Source organism: Sceloporus occidentalis, unplaced genomic scaffold, assembly GCF_023333645.1.
Source record: "Sceloporus occidentalis isolate IW3139 unplaced genomic scaffold, rSceOcc1.0.p SCAF_3, whole genome shotgun sequence".
In the NCBI taxonomy this organism is placed as follows: domain Eukaryota; kingdom Metazoa; phylum Chordata; class Lepidosauria; order Squamata; family Phrynosomatidae; genus Sceloporus; species Sceloporus occidentalis.
The window spans coordinates 197,890,699-197,906,237 of NW_028316983.1; the positions used below are offsets into that span (position 1 = coordinate 197,890,699).

The 15,539-nt window shown below is 43.0% G+C and overlaps 1 protein-coding gene across 1 annotated transcript in view; it reads right to left on the reverse strand.

Moving 5' to 3' along the window:
• Positions 1 to 13,802, reverse strand: part of PCMTD1 (protein-L-isoaspartate (D-aspartate) O-methyltransferase domain containing 1) — a 72,620-nt gene extending 58,818 nt beyond the window's left edge. The window contains exon 1 of the mRNA XM_089517288.1: positions 13,507 to 13,802. The gene's annotated coding sequence lies outside the window, so the exon portion shown is untranslated. The remainder of the gene's footprint in view (positions 1 to 13,506) is intronic.
• Between the last annotated feature and the right edge of the window lie 1,737 nt (positions 13,803 to 15,539).

The following is a 15,539-nucleotide window of genomic DNA, read 5'->3' on the forward strand; positions in this document are numbered from 1 at the left end:
ATAAATGTAGAAGGAGATGACCAAGTGCCCGCCCTACAAATATCGGACAAAAGGGTGTTTGTGGCCAGGGTGGCAGACATGGCAGCACTATGAGTGGAATGAGCAGTGACCCTTCCTTGAAGAGTTGTTCTTGAAACTGTATAACACTTGGAAATACATGATCGGATCCATCTTGACAATGTAGATGAAGGGACCCTTTTTTCCAGGTAAGTATTGCTGAAACAAATGAATAAATGATCTGATTTGCGCCAAGGACGGGTGCGTTTGATATAGATGCATAAGGCCCTGCATACATCTAGGGTATGCTATATCTTTTCAATTTCTTTTTGGGGGTCTGAAGGTAAAATAACCTCTTGAGATCTATGAAAAGTAGAATATCTATATATTGTAGGTGGTTTAATGAGAGCAGCAGCTCTCAAAAACCTTTTGACATAGATTGTGGTTGGACAATCTGAATGCTGATTTTTGCCAGGAGTGCCGACGTAATAGCAGAAACCTGTCTCTTTAAAGTATTAAGTCTGAGCCCCTTGTCGAGGCCATCCTGAAGGTATAGGAGGAGGGTGTCAACTGAAACCGATGAGGCTGAGGTACTGTTGGAGACACACCAGTCGGAAAAAGATCGATAAGAATATTTGTAAATCCTACGAGTAGAATCCCTACGAGACTGAATGATAGTTCCAACCACCCGGGGAGAAAGACCATCTTTTATTAACAGACACCTTTCAATTTCCACGCATATAGGTTTAGCCAGTCCAGGTCTGGATAATTTATCTGACCCTGTGATAGGAGGTCTTTGTGTAATAGAAGACAGAAGTGGTCCTAAGCCAGTTGAGATATCTCTGGAAACCACACCCTTTTGGCCAATGAGGAGCCACGAGAATGATCGTAGACCTTTCGCTTCTTAGCTTTTGGAGGCATCAGGATAACACTGCCATCACTGGAAATGCATAAAGAAGACCTCTTGGCCAAGGGGAGTGGAGAGCGTCCATCTGTTCTGCTCCCTGAGTCGGAACCCTGAAGAGAACCTGGGGACTAGGTTGTTTACTGGGGAAGCAAATAGATCGACTAATGGCGTCCCAAACCTTTGAGTTATGAGGGTGAACATCTCTGGGTGGAGGTGCCACTCCGCTTGGTTTATGTCTGACCTGCTCAACCAATCAGACCTTGCGTTTAGATTTCCTTTTATGTGTTCTGCCTTGATGGACAACAGGTTGACTTCCACCCATTGAAGGAGAATGGATGTTTCCTTCATTAGCGACAACGACCTGGTCCCCCCTGGTTGGTTTAGATGTGCTTTTGTTGTCATGTTGTCTATGTGGATCAGAACTGTTTTGTTTTTTATGTGTTGAGCAAAGGCCAAGAGCGCCAGTCTTACCACCCTCAGTTCGAGCCAGTTTATGCTGTGAGTTTTTTCGGAATGGTTCCATCATCACTGAGCAGAGATTGTCCAGGGTGGCCCCCCCAACCCCTCAGGGTGGTGTCAGCTGTGATCATAACTGGTGGAGGGGTTTGAAACGAGAGTCCTCACCGGATGTGCTGAGATGTCGTCCATGTTAGGGACTGTTTGACTCTGTGGGGGACTGGAATCTGTTTGTGAATTTGGTGAGTTATAGACTTCTGGTGTGGCAGAATCAACCATTGTAACTTGCGGGAGTGGAAACGAGTCCAATGAACACACTGAGATGCTGCAATCATTAGACCTTGCCAAAAGATGAAGATTTGTTGAGGGACTTTTGTTTATTGACTTGATGATATCTTGAATGCTCTTGATTCTCTCTGGCGGGAGATATAACAAGCAGCTTTTGATGTCTATGATGACTCCAAGGTGTTGGGTGATTTGAGAAGGACCAAGGTGGCTCTTCGCAAGATTTACCTGAAAACCATGGAGACGTAAATATGAAAGAAGGAAACTGACATCTTCCACTCCCTGTTGTGGAGACGATGAAGCAATCAGGATGTCGTCCAAATAAGGAAAGATGCGAAGGCCCTGGAGCCGCCAATGGGCCACCAGGGCCACCATGATTTTGGTAAATATCTTTGGAGCGGATGAAAGACCAAACGGGAGAGCCTTGTATTGAAGATTTCTGTTGTGCTAACAAAAACGTAAACATCTGCGGTGGTCTGGATGTATCGGAATATGCAAATAAACTTCTATCAAGTCCAGAAAAGCCAGAAAATCGCCTTTTCAAGGAGACTCTGTTATCGTTTTGAGCGTTTCCATCTGAAAACAACGTTTTGCCACAAATTTGTTGACCCTTTTGAGGTTAAGGACTGCTCTCTAAGATTTGTCTCTTTTTGGGACAATGAAAAGATTGGAGTAGGATCCGCATGAGATATGAGACAAGAGAACGGGTTCTACTGCTCTGATCTGGATCAGATGGTCGATGGCTTCCATCATTAACTGATGCTTGTGAGGTCTGCAAGATCTGGGAGAAGCGATGAAATGATCTCTTGGAAGGCGCGTAAATTCTATTAGACAGCCCGACGACAGGGTGGAGAGGACCCATCTGTCTGAGGTAGTATGAGACCACATCTGAGAAAAAAGCTGTAGTCTCCCTCCCACCCTGGGCTCCAGATAGTCATGTAGATGAATTATGTTGTTTTCCTGAGGAATTGGAATTATTGGACTGTCTTGTGTTGGCTGATCTTCCTAAAGACTTGTTGAATTGAGATCTAGAGGAAGATCTCTGATCACACCACTATCGTCCGCCACCTCTGCCGCCCCTCCCATGGGAGGATCGAAAGGAACAAAAGGAAGATTGTCCCTATCGGGACAATTTTTTGTCTTCTTGGCAGGGTATGGAAGGGAGAGCCTTTTTTTTATCTTTGGTTTCAATAAGGACAGGTTGTAACGCTTCACGAAATAGCTTGCCACCCCCAAAGGGAGCCAAAGTTAAATTTTGTTTAGATCTAGAATCAACCTGCCAGTTTTTTAGCCAAAAATGTCTTCTGACAGGGATAGAAGCTGCCTGGGCACAGGCACTAAACTGAATGACATCAAGGGAGGAATCAGTAGCGATGGCCAAGACCTTTAATAATTTATTAATTCCTTGGCGTAGCTTAGTATTGACCCAAGGAACCTCTAATAAAAGGTCTTTGGCCCAGAGGTGAGCAGCCCTGGTTAACACAGAAGTAGAAGTGGCGGCTCTGATGGCAATAGAGGAGGCCTCGAAGGACCTTTTGAGGGCAGAGTCAGCCCTTTTGTCCTCTGGCAATTTAAGGGAATATTCTCTGACCTGATGGAGTGAAGACAGGAACTAGACTGGGCAACAAAGGGGATGGATTCCCCAGGGTTCATGCCCAGAATTCTACATCCTACCTGATTAGAGCAAACAAGGGGAATCAATCCTTATGAAAGATGGCTCCGACTTCACTGTTGGAAAACTTAAGGGTATGTAACAAAGGATGAAACAGATGAAGCACAGAAAAACAATGCCAAAACAATGCCAAAATTCCAGCAGGCATGATTGTTTGTGCTAACCATAAAGGCTGGATGGATGAGGAGGGAACTACAGCCACCTTGGGTCCCTCCGGGGAGAAAGGCAGCATATAAATGAAATAAATAATAAGTAAATAAATAAATACAGTAAATAGTGGCTGTGGAATAGGTGGAGGAGGTGACCAGTGTTGGCAGGCTAACAAAATCCATGTGTGTCAAAAGGATGAAAAAGTAAAGCAAAGAAAACGGTGACATTAGCAGTCATTATAACCTTTAGCTTTAATGTGATAATTTTGCCTGATTTTAATCCAAAAAAGCTGATAAACATACACAAACATCTTATTCAAATCTTTCAAAGCTCAGTTTCTCTTGGAGCTCTATGGAGGGGATGCACCAGGCTTTTTTCCCACCTAGACATTCAAAAAGGTCAGAAACAGTGCTGCAGCACAGACTGTACGGGGAGAGGGGCAGTGCTTCTTTTTAGGTATTCTGGGATGGACTAAGCTCTCACCTCTTGCCACTCTACTCAGAGGAGGGAATAGTTCCTTTTTTATAACAGTAAACTACAGTAGTTACATTGACCATGAATAAATCGACCCAGGATTTTGGGAGTCAATCTTCAGACTAAAATTTCTAGACTTATACATGAATACATACAATATACATTAACAATGTATTATTCAATTTGATTAACAGAAGTTACTGTGTTTCAGTACTTGAATTGGAAACACTACATTGTCCTTATCTCACTCAAAGGCTTTTGGATAACAGATTACAACAATACAATGCAGATGACCTGCAGAGCTTGGTATTAGATGTTGCTGACTCTATACTATCAACTAAAATGGTGGGGGGAGTGGGGGGAGTACAGAACCAACTAGCTGAAAGATAGATGTTATAAAAATTCTTTTGAAGTATGTGTCTGGAGATATTGTACTAAAAATTAATGAACTCTTCAAAAGCATTTTTCCTGACGCAGAACTGCAACAGTATCACATAGATACTGTTTGGTTCAAAGGTTTGCACAAAATAAGTCATTAAATATGATTAACAATGTTACTGTCGTGTGTTTTAAATTGTTTTAGTGCTCCCTAGAAGTACTGACATAAAAGATTATGATTCTGAGAACACTTGTGATTACATTTCCCCTGAAAGTCTATACATATTTTTCATGAGCTGGGACACTCCTTCCAAAATCAGTGCATTACTGGCAGAACTTCTTAAAGGTTTTGGCAATATTTAAAGCTTGGTCCCATTTTAGTTTCATGTTACATATTCTTGTTCCTATCTAGCATTTACAATAGTAGTAGTCTTTGCAAAACAAGTAACCATGTAAACACTACTGTGGATGTTATACTGATGCTGGCAGAAGAAAGGAGCACTCCCATTTTCCCATGCCTCCCCATAAAATACTGAGAAATCTTATGCCTTGATTAGCCAAGAAAAGAAGCATATATGCCTTCCACCTCAGTTAATCAGTTTATTTTCTTGCACATTAACATGCTTGCAAGAGTGGTTACTTTAAGAATCAAGAAAACAAGCCCAAGTTTTCTACATACAATTAACACCCATAATACCAATCTCAACATTAAAAATATTATAAAATGCAAAAAAACAAAGTGGATGCTATTTAGGAGTCATAGTGGTAAATCAATTTCAGAATTCAACTAACAACTTAATGCACAAAAGAAAAGCAAGCATGACAGTACAGTAAAAGAGCACTTAATAAGCCTGTAATAATGTTATTATTTTAATGACTTCTACTTAGATGCAACACAAAACATTATCAATATTATTAGTTATCAAAAGTTTCAAAAATAAAGATCCAGGTATTTTTTCAGACTACACAATTATAGCATGATTATTCCACTTTAACTACGATGACAATATCCTATGGAAACCTGGGGCTTGTAGTCTAGTGAGGTCCTACAGCTTTCTGGCTGAGAATTCTAAATGCCCTTCCCTATAATACAACAATGATAGTTAAAGTGGCAGCATGGCAGTACAATTGTACAGTATGGAAAGACCTCAGATAAATACAGTTGGTCCTTCACATTTATGGCTTTGACTTTTGCAGATTTAGTTATTTGTGGTTTTGATTAATATGTTCTCTCTAGGAATCTCTAAGTCCTCCAGTACAATTCTGCTGGAAGTTGACCACAGAGTTGTGCTGGAGGATTTAAGTGATTACTAGAGAAAATACTTCTCTAGGCATTTGTAGGTCCTCCAGCATGATTCTATAATCAACTTCTGGAAGGTGTTGACCATAGAGTTGCACTGGAGGACCTGGAAATTCCTAGAGAGGTTCTCTTAGGTAAAAAGAATAGTGTCTTTTTTATTTATGTTTTTTCCACATTCATGGGGATTCCTTCACAGTGAATGTGGAGGGATCACTGTGCACCATGCTTGTCTACTTGTATGACTCGTAAATGGCCAACTTTTTCAGTCTGAAGGATATTCTCAGCCAAATGAAGTAAAGATCTCCAAGCTGATTTGCCAGCACCAGTAGCCACCCACAAATAGGGGCGACGTTCTCCACTAGGTTTCATCTAGAAGGAAGCAACAAGTAATTTTAGCAATTTTTCTTCCAGAACGAGAAAATCTTTGAAAACCATGCAGTTTGCAAGCCTATTTGCAATTCAGGACAAGTTCAGAGCAAAATTTGCAGTGGTTATTTTGCAAGTGGTTATTTTTGGAAATAACATTTGCTGCACAGAAAATAAAAGTCCAGTATATATGTATTATTTTCTGGACAGAAAATGCTGTCATGTATGCAAATTATCTATGTGCACATTTTGCACAGAATAAAACCCCAATTACAGCCTTTTCTGTACAGGTTACAGCCTTTTCTGCATAGGAAATATTATTTTTCCTTAAAAATATATCCTGCAAAGAAAATACAGTGTGTGAATTTTGCACAAAATAAGTCCTGGACTACAAAGATTCTTGTCAGTACAGGACTGTTTTCATCTAAGTTTCTTAACACTCAAAAAACAATAATTTTTCAACAATTTTTGAATATTTTTAAATATTCTTTCCACCCTAAACAGTTTAACTGCAGAGAATCTGTTCCTCTCATTAAGAAAAAGAATAGAGGCTCCTATTGTCTGAAAGAAAGAAAAAAAGCAGTACCTTGTATGCTGTTTAAAGTTGTTACAGTACTACTGTTACTTTGAGCTCATAATACTTCAATATTAGCATATCAGATACTGATTCTCTCTGTGCTGCCAAGCCCTTTTAGCACTGAGTTGTGAAAAATGGTCTCTGAGTGGTGGGCAACATGAATCCCTACAGATGTTGTTGGAATATAACTACCATCAGCATTAGTCAAAGCAGGCAATATGTGCAATGTTGAGAGATGGCGCTCAGAAACAAGTGAAAGACACACATCTTTCCACTCCCAAGGATGGATAAGTTTCTATAAAAACAGAAACATCATCTCCCAATGGGACAGCATCAACTGGTAAGTGGAAATATGATGTATTTTTTTTTGCTCTGGCTAACAGTTATGTACGTGCGAAAGGTTACAGCAGAAGCTAAAATTTTTGTGCATTCACCATATATTTTAAAATGGACAGCTTTATCAAAAAACAGTCCCAGTAAACTCAGTGGGTTTACTGAGTCCCAGAAACCCTTCTATAAACACAAGTGCATTCCATCACATGTAGATACATTCCAATGTGCCATTATTAAATATGAAGAACTGTACTCAGATCAGCTGCCTGCATATACTGTACCCATGCTAAATATTATGTGTAAATAACATGTGTATACAGATCTTCAATGTGTATACACAAGTGCACAAACTGTAACTCAATTGAATGTGACATGTGAACAAACCTCTTCTTGTCCCCTCAGGGCCTCTCCCAGACACAAGAACTCCCTAATACGGAAAGTTACGTTGGCCCCCTCCTTTTTGTCCTTTCACTGAAAGGCAAAAACCTTTTTATTCAGATACATTTTGGTAACTGACCAGTTGCTGAAGAAGGAATATACTAAAAGGTAAGTGATGCATTTTTTTTTAGTAATGTGTTTTAAATTCTGTTTCTCCTCTAACTGTACTTTAATGTTTGAATATGTTTTGTGTGAGTTCACAAACAGAAACACAGTACTGAATTCTAAGCAGCCACAGAGCTGCTAGGTTGTCCAGACTGGTTATCTCTGCTGTATAGTCTGTGGTGTTTCTTTCTTTTTCTGGCCCTACTATTTGAAAAGCTTAAAATTCCACATAGTTCCACTGATGTAAGCTCCAACGCAAGAGCAGACATACTAGCCACACCATTAAAATGAAGGCCTTATGTAAACATACAGAAGATGATTCCAGAGTATCCAAATACGACACAATTTCAGACATAGGTAAATTTTCAATAGACAAGCGAAAGGTTCCAGAAAATACTTGACTAGGGAGACAAAACAGAACCAAACATGAAGCAGAATACATTTTACAATCTATCTGAGGTGTGAAATGGCAGGAGTGACTGCTCTTCATTGCAACACAATCTGGTCCTGAAAAAAAAAATAAGCGTCAAATATACAGCCTAATAACGTGACAAAATGGAAAACAGTCTCCCAACTGTCAGTTCCCTGCCACTCAAGGCCTAAGCAACAGTTCCTAGTGATCAAATGCTATCATAGAGCCAGTATGCTCACATATAACATCAAGAAGGGGTCAAAGAACAGACATTAAACAAGTAGTATTCTGAATAAAAGGTCCCACACAACACAAGCTGACATAAACCACAGAAGATGGATGAGGAATGGGTGATTTACAATTATAACTACAGCAAAGTGTATGCTTAAACAGGAGCCATTCTTTGCATTGATCAGTGAACGTCTTTCCAAAAAGCAGATGGAGTGAAGAAAAGCCTATCTACCACCAACCACTCTGTTGCCTTAAGAATCCCAGGTGGGTTGTCAGCTTTCTCATAATTTCATTTATTTTTGCAGGATTGATTTATTATCAGCTGTTCAAGTAAGCGCCACAATGTCTACATTCACTTGAATAGGAAAAAATAAAACATCTCCAATCTAAACAATAACTAGAAGGAATGCCACCCTCCAGAAAGGATCCTTCAGACAACAGAGCTCTTGGTAGATAGCAAGTATGCTTCAATTAGCCATCTTCCAACAGAGAACATAGTCATCATCTGCGCTTTTCAGGTGCACAGAATTAGTGTTAACCGTGCCCTGACAAGTAATGGCTGAAAGACTGATCGCCTTCTTACTCTTCACCCCTGTTTTGGTGGTGTAGCTTCCCCTCCTTGCAACATGGAAAAAGGGGCAGATACAATGCATTTGCTTGAATAAGGTGAAAAATGCTATATGGGCAATGCCTGTGTGAATGAATGGGTGCTCTCACAGCTTTTCCCAATTCTTATTTTGCCCACAGAATTTATAAAATATTATAAATAAAAGCTAGTGAATACTCACACAAAGAACATTTCTGAGTTCACAGCATCAGCTATAGGCTAGTAAGCAGCATGTATTACAGAATTTACTAAAGAAAATAACTCTACTTTAAACATAATTAAAAGGCAACAACTTTTTGTGCTGTAGCCGAGATAAACAGTGTACCTGTGAATGGGGCAAAACTCATTTCATCTTAGTATACAGGAGGACAGAGACACTACTGCATGAATAATACTACAATTGGAAAATAAATTTGAACAAAGACTGAATTTAGGGGCTTGACAGAATGCCCCAAAAGTGCAGCATAACACCATCCCTTTCCTAGCCGGATCAGGGCTGCAGCAACCACACCTCACAGCTCCTATCCAGCCTTTCAAGAGTGTGAAAAGGAGCTGCAAAAGGTGGCTCCTTTTTGCACCCCTGAAAGGGCACCATAGCCATGGCAGCACAGCTATACGGCGCTCCTTCGGTGATGTGTCATATGGACGTAATGCCAGAGGAGCACTATGACGCCACATGCTATGTGCAGCAGCGCCCAGCGTCATGGCACCCTGTGGGTAGTGCCCTGACTCCACTCCCAGGCTGGCCTTTCAGGCCAGTCTGTACAGGGCCGTAGTCATTATTTCTCAATGGGTACTTCAATTTGTCTGCACTGGCCAAAAGGAAGCATCATGTTCTGGCAGCATACTGTTTGGATGATGCATGATCCAAACCCTGGCTCTGGTGTGAACAACCCACACAATATTCAACATGCTGGGAACCAGAACCAGGCTACAGCACCCTTAACGTGCAATAAAATGGCATACAGTGGTACCCCGGGTTACGAATTTAATTCGTTCCGCCGCCGCGTTCGTAACCTGGAAACTTTCGCTAGCCGAAAAAGCCATAGGCGCTAATAGCGAAAGCCGCGATTTCGTGCGAAAAAGCGCCGAAAAGCACCAAATTTTTTTTCGTAACCCGAAATAACCTTCGTAACCCGGAAATGTTTTTTTCAATGGATTTTTTTCGTAACCCGGAAATTTCGTAAGGCGGCGCATTCGTATCCCGGGGTACCACTGTACTTCTTATTCTAGATCTTTTGGGAAGATCCGGAATCCTCTGTTTCCACACCCAGGATGGCTGTTTGCATGGACATCCCGGTTGCTCCCTCTGAGGTCAGAATGAGACACCCAGCCATGTGATCATCACTGAGCACTTTGTTCTACCCTCAGAAGAGAGCAGCCTGCGGTAGAAGATGAACCTGGAGGGTTAGCAGGACACCTTTGTAGACAGGTGCCCTGGCACAGAAATGGAAAGCCAGGTAGCAGGGGAAGGCAGGGACAGCTCTGAGGCCAGGGTACTCCAGGCTGCCCCAATACAGACAAGACCAAGGTCTCCAATTTGGATCAAGGCCAGCTCACCCAGTTTCAGTTCTTAGCTATAAAGCCAATGTAATGTATAGGTTCATTCATCTCCTCCCCCCAGTTTTACAGTTGTATCTAACAGATTCTGATCCTGTAGGAAGGCTCTATCTTTTAGTCTCTGTACAGTTTTAAGTATATGCTTCACCTATTGATAAAATTAACAATTTTTAATAACTAATAAAAATTTAAATCTAAATGTTATTATTCAAACAACAGTTGCCAATACAGATGATGTGGGAACTGGGAACTTGCTTTGTTCTCACTGTACAATCCTGTATGTATCAGAAATGCCACAGAGTTCAGTGAGACTTAGTCCAAGGACAACCATCATATGCTCCCCGATGCTCCTCGATGATATAAGACTCCCCCCTATATGTACAGCATTATCGAGCACATTTAGCTGGCCTGGATTTGATGTATGGTTTTAATCTGTATTTTGAAATGTTTTTATTGAAGTTTTATTTATGTATTACAATTTTCATCCTGTATTTTGTATTTGATATTGCAATTTTTACCTGTACACCGCTATGATCAACACGGAATAGCGGTTTATAAATAAAACTTATTATTATTATCATCATATGATTGAAACCAAAGGTGTCTAAGTAAATCTTAGTTTTTAATCACTTTGGAAAATAAATGTAAATGAAAATAGAAATCATCCACTCTATAGTAACAAGAGAGATTTTAGTTTAGAACAAAAACTTCAGTATTATCTTTGTTTTCCAAAGGCCATATCATGTTAACATTAAAATTACTGTTTTCTTGATCTTTGGCTGAAGATCTCTGCAGTTTGAACTGGCTATTTACAAACACCTCCATAGAATACAGTCTACTTATTTCCTTGAAATAACTCATATGACTCCTTCTTCCCAACTCTTAAGTTTTCTGGACTGACCTGTTTCCCTATTTCATGCCTTTGGGAAGGCAAAGGGAATCTCCCTCCAAGCTTCTATGAGTTTTCTTCCTTCTAGGGCTTTCAAGACTCTAACCTGTCTAGAGTATAACAAATATTAATGCGTTTACCTTGAGTCACATTATGTACAGCTACCGTACTTTATGTCCCAGTTTCCATCTTTGCACAATAAGGTCACCTCCACATGACCACAACACTCCTGCTATAATAATAAGTATGAATGGGGCCTCAGTAAAATTGCTGGACATTTTATTTTGGCTGGATTATTTATCATGTATCTATTGATATATTTATACTTATATTCCACTTTTTTCCTGGGATGAGATTATGGATTTGCCAATTCTGGTAAACAACATTCCACTTTGACACATTGTGTATGAGGCAGGAAAAATGTGTACCTATGTTTGGATGAAACTGAGATATAGTCCCACTTAAACGACAGAAGTGTACACTTAATTCTGCCAAATGACTGAGTCAAGATAAGCCAATTAAGTTTGGGGGGGGGGGGGACAGGCCACAACAGAAGAAAGGAAAATGAAAAGCTGGGGAGGAACAGGCAAATTCATGATTCCTGGTTTCCCTTTCATAATATAGAATCATAGAGTTGGAAGAGACCACAAGGACCATTCAGTCCAACCTCCTGCCATGCAGGAAGACACAACCAAAGCCTTGTTTACTTCCCCTTAAGGTCAGAGAGTATTGTTAGGCGCCCTATACTTTTTTGTGTATCATGAAGAGATGACAGAACCCCAGGCCTGGGCCCTGCTGCTTGTTATGTTCATCAAAATAAATAGAAGACCCACCCCTCCTCAACATGGCAGAAGCAACTAACAAGTCCCACAGAGCCTCACTGTTCCCCATAAAGGGAAGCCAAATGCTTCTGCGCAACACAGGCAGGCAGAGGCAGCCCTCCCCCTCCCCCTCCCCCTTCCCCTTGAGCAGCCAAAATAGAGACGACTCAACAGCAAGTGGCTCTCCTGCAGTTAGGGATCAATGCAGAGCCTCCAGTGTAAACAGAAGGGAAATGTGACAAGCTCTTGAAAGAGGAGGAGGAGCCGCCACACTCTTCTCTCTCTCGCAACCAGCACAACAGAGCTGCAAAAGCTCCTGTGGAGCACATTTCATCAGGGCTCCTTTGGCCAAACAGTAAGAGCCGTTCAACAGTGGAACGAACACAATCCGTCGGAATGTAGTGGGGTGTCCTCCATGGAGGCCTTTAAGCAGAGTCTGGGTGTCCATCTGTCAATGGGGATGCTTTGAGTGAGAGTTCCTGCATGGCAGAAGGGGGTTGGACTGGAGGGCCCTTGCGGTCCCTTCTGATTCTATGAGTCAGGAAGGCCCAAAGTGACCTGGAGGCGGTGGAGGGTGGGGTGTCCCCTTGATAGGATAAATGACACTCAGGCTCCAGACGCTTCAGTGAGTATTCAGAGACCTGTGGGATCCAGCCTTGTACCTGGAGGTCAAAGAGGAGCTCTGCGTTTTCTTCCTCAGACACACTGAGAGAGAGAGAGAGAGAGAGGCCTTTCATGGCTGTCGCCCTCCTTTGTTGCTGCGGGGCTCCGGTTAAAGGCTCGCCCTCTTTGGCAGGCCGTCAAGGCGAAGAAGGGAAGGCCCCAAAGCAGGCCTCCAGGGCACCAAGCTCAGGAGCGCCTCCTGAATCCTCTAAAGGCGAGGGGAGAGAAAGCACAAGTCGTTCATACATACTCTACGCTCATGTTATTTACTTGTACGCCGCCTTTCTCCCAGAAGGAACACTCTCTCTCTCTCTCTCTCATCCAAAACACGCTGCAGAAACAATCCGTTTTGAGCCCGCTTGACCTGCCCTGGGCCAATGCTAGGGAACTCTGGGAACTGTGGTGTTTGCGAGGCATTGAGCCGTAGAGCTCTGGTGCCACAATAGACTACGATCCCCAGGATTCCCCAGCACTGACCCAGGGCGGCTAAAGCGGTATCAAAGCGGATTGTTTCTGCAGTGTGCTTTGGACCCCTCTCCTCTTTTCTGCCCCCTGAGATCTGATTCCCTTTTGGTTCGCTGTTTTGTTTGCTTGACGAAACAAAGGGAAGGGCGGGCTGCTCTTCTGCTTCCCCCCGGCCTAGCGACGATGTTATTGTGATGGGGGCGCTGTTGGCCCTGGGGAAGGCCACTCAGGGCCGCCAGACCCTTGTTTTTTCCTTCCTGGGACGTTGCGCACGCGGCCGTGACGTCACCGCCAGCGCGCGCTCCCGCTCCGCCTCGCCCCTCCCACACTCACACACACACTCACTGACTGACTGACTGGCCGTTGGCTGAGCTGCCCCTTCCCCAACCGCCGTCCCCTCCCCCTGCGCGAGCCACTCACCTTGGGTTTTGTTCCTCCTCCTCCCCCAACAATCGTCCTCCTCTGAGTTAAGTTCGAGAGAGAGAGAGAGAGACTGAGGAACCGCAACAAAAGACCCTTCTCCCCTTTCTTCAGAGACAAAATGGGGGCGGTGGGTTTTCAGACTCAGCTGGCGGAGGAAGGAAGGAAGGAAGGAAACCCGCCACCCGCCGTCCCTGCGCTCTTTCTCTCTCTCCTCCTTCCCACGCTATCGCCAGCGCCGACTTGTTGTTTGTGTCGCTGCGAGAGACGTTCGGAGGGGAGGGAGGGGGGAAGGGAAAGGAGCGGAACAGCTGAGAGGATGTAAACACTGGGTCACGTGAGGGAGGGGAAGAAGCCACGCCCCCTTTTCCCCTCGCTTTAGGAATGGGCGCCAGGGCCACGCAATACCCAGAGGCCACGCCCCTTTTTTCTTCTTTGCTTTACGAATGGGCTCCCTGGCCACTCAATAGCCAGAGGTTCCGCCCCGCAACTCGGCGGCCAATGAGAAGCATGAATAGAGGGTGACGTCAGAACTCGGCGGCCAATAGGGACTCCCTCGTTCCTGAGGCAGTTTTTTGTTTTGTTTTGGGTCGCTCTGCAGCCTAAGGAAGGAGGGAGAAAAGAGGCCAGAGTGGGAGGGAGGCCAGGAACTTGTCTCTTTAAAAACAGACAAAGAGGAAGATAAATGTTTACTTATATGTCTGTCTACAGTCCAGTGTTTCTCAACCTTTGAGGGCTCCAAACGTTTTGGACTTCAATTCCCAGAAGTCCCAGTGAGGCTGCTCACTGTCCAGGAATTCTGGGAGTTGAAGTCTCAAATATCTAGAAGACCAAAGGCTGAGAACCACTGATCTGTACTCCATTTTGTACTCTGCCTTTCTCCCAGGACTCAGGACCCAAGGATGAAAAGCATTTTTTAAAAAAAATTACAATAAAAATTCAAAATGGTTAAAGCTTGGTTTAGTGCATTGGCCATAACTAAATTCTCCAGGCGCAGATACACACAGTACTTAGCAGTAGTAAAACAGTAATAAATGACAAGAAACAGAACAGAGAGTCTTTTGCAACACACTGCCAATTTTTTACAGTATGACCATCCTGTTCGCCCACTCAGCCAAGTGGTCCCTAGACAAACTTTATCTTATGCACTTTCCCCACCTGTTGGCAAAAAAGTCATCTAGTCAGGAAAGAATACCAGCAAATTTGGGAGAATTTTCCCCACCCAAAGCCTATATAAAAAGGCCTGGAATGTCAGAGGTGACGTCTCTGATTCTAACTGGCCATCCTGCTTCCATCTGTATAGCAAATCCTTTTGCTGTGCTAATCTCTGCAAGAAGCATCCTTCCTGATCCCTGTTCTTGTAAACTTACAACTGAAACACTGTTGCAACCATTAGGTTGTAATCACCGTTTTCTGTTCAGAGCCTGAAAACCTTGGCTCACTTTTCCTTTCCTGAGGGGATCTCCCTTCCCTTGGTTTCATGTCGCTCACTAATTAGCAGATTCTAATCCCAAACAAAGTGACTGCAAGTAAAGATGATGATGGCATGATGATGTGTTTGCATCTTTTTATTTTAGGAGTCTTCTCTGTTTCAGGTAGATTAGGTCATGTTTAAACCACAGGAGAGAAGCAAATTCTGACAAGCAAGAACAAGTCTTGACACAATGCTAGCACTGCGTTCTCATGAGTAGCCTAAAGTTATTTGCAAACTTTCCTGAGAAAGAGCAAATACTTGGGGAACCTGGGGCATGTGTACTGCTGCCTCACAACAGGTGAGAAAAGCAATGCTGCCAACAAGCCTCAAAGACATTCCCCTGAATGTTTTACCAAAATTCCTGGAATTCCCCAATATTTACCAGAATATTCAGTCAAAATCCCCAGAAATAAATTAATTAAATTCCCCTGATTCTGGGGAATTCCCCAGAAATTGGCAAAACTGAGTTGGAAGAGACCACAAGGGCCATCCGGTCCAACCCCCTGCCATGCAGGAAGTCTCAGTCAAAGCATCCCCGACAGATGGCCATCCAGCCCCC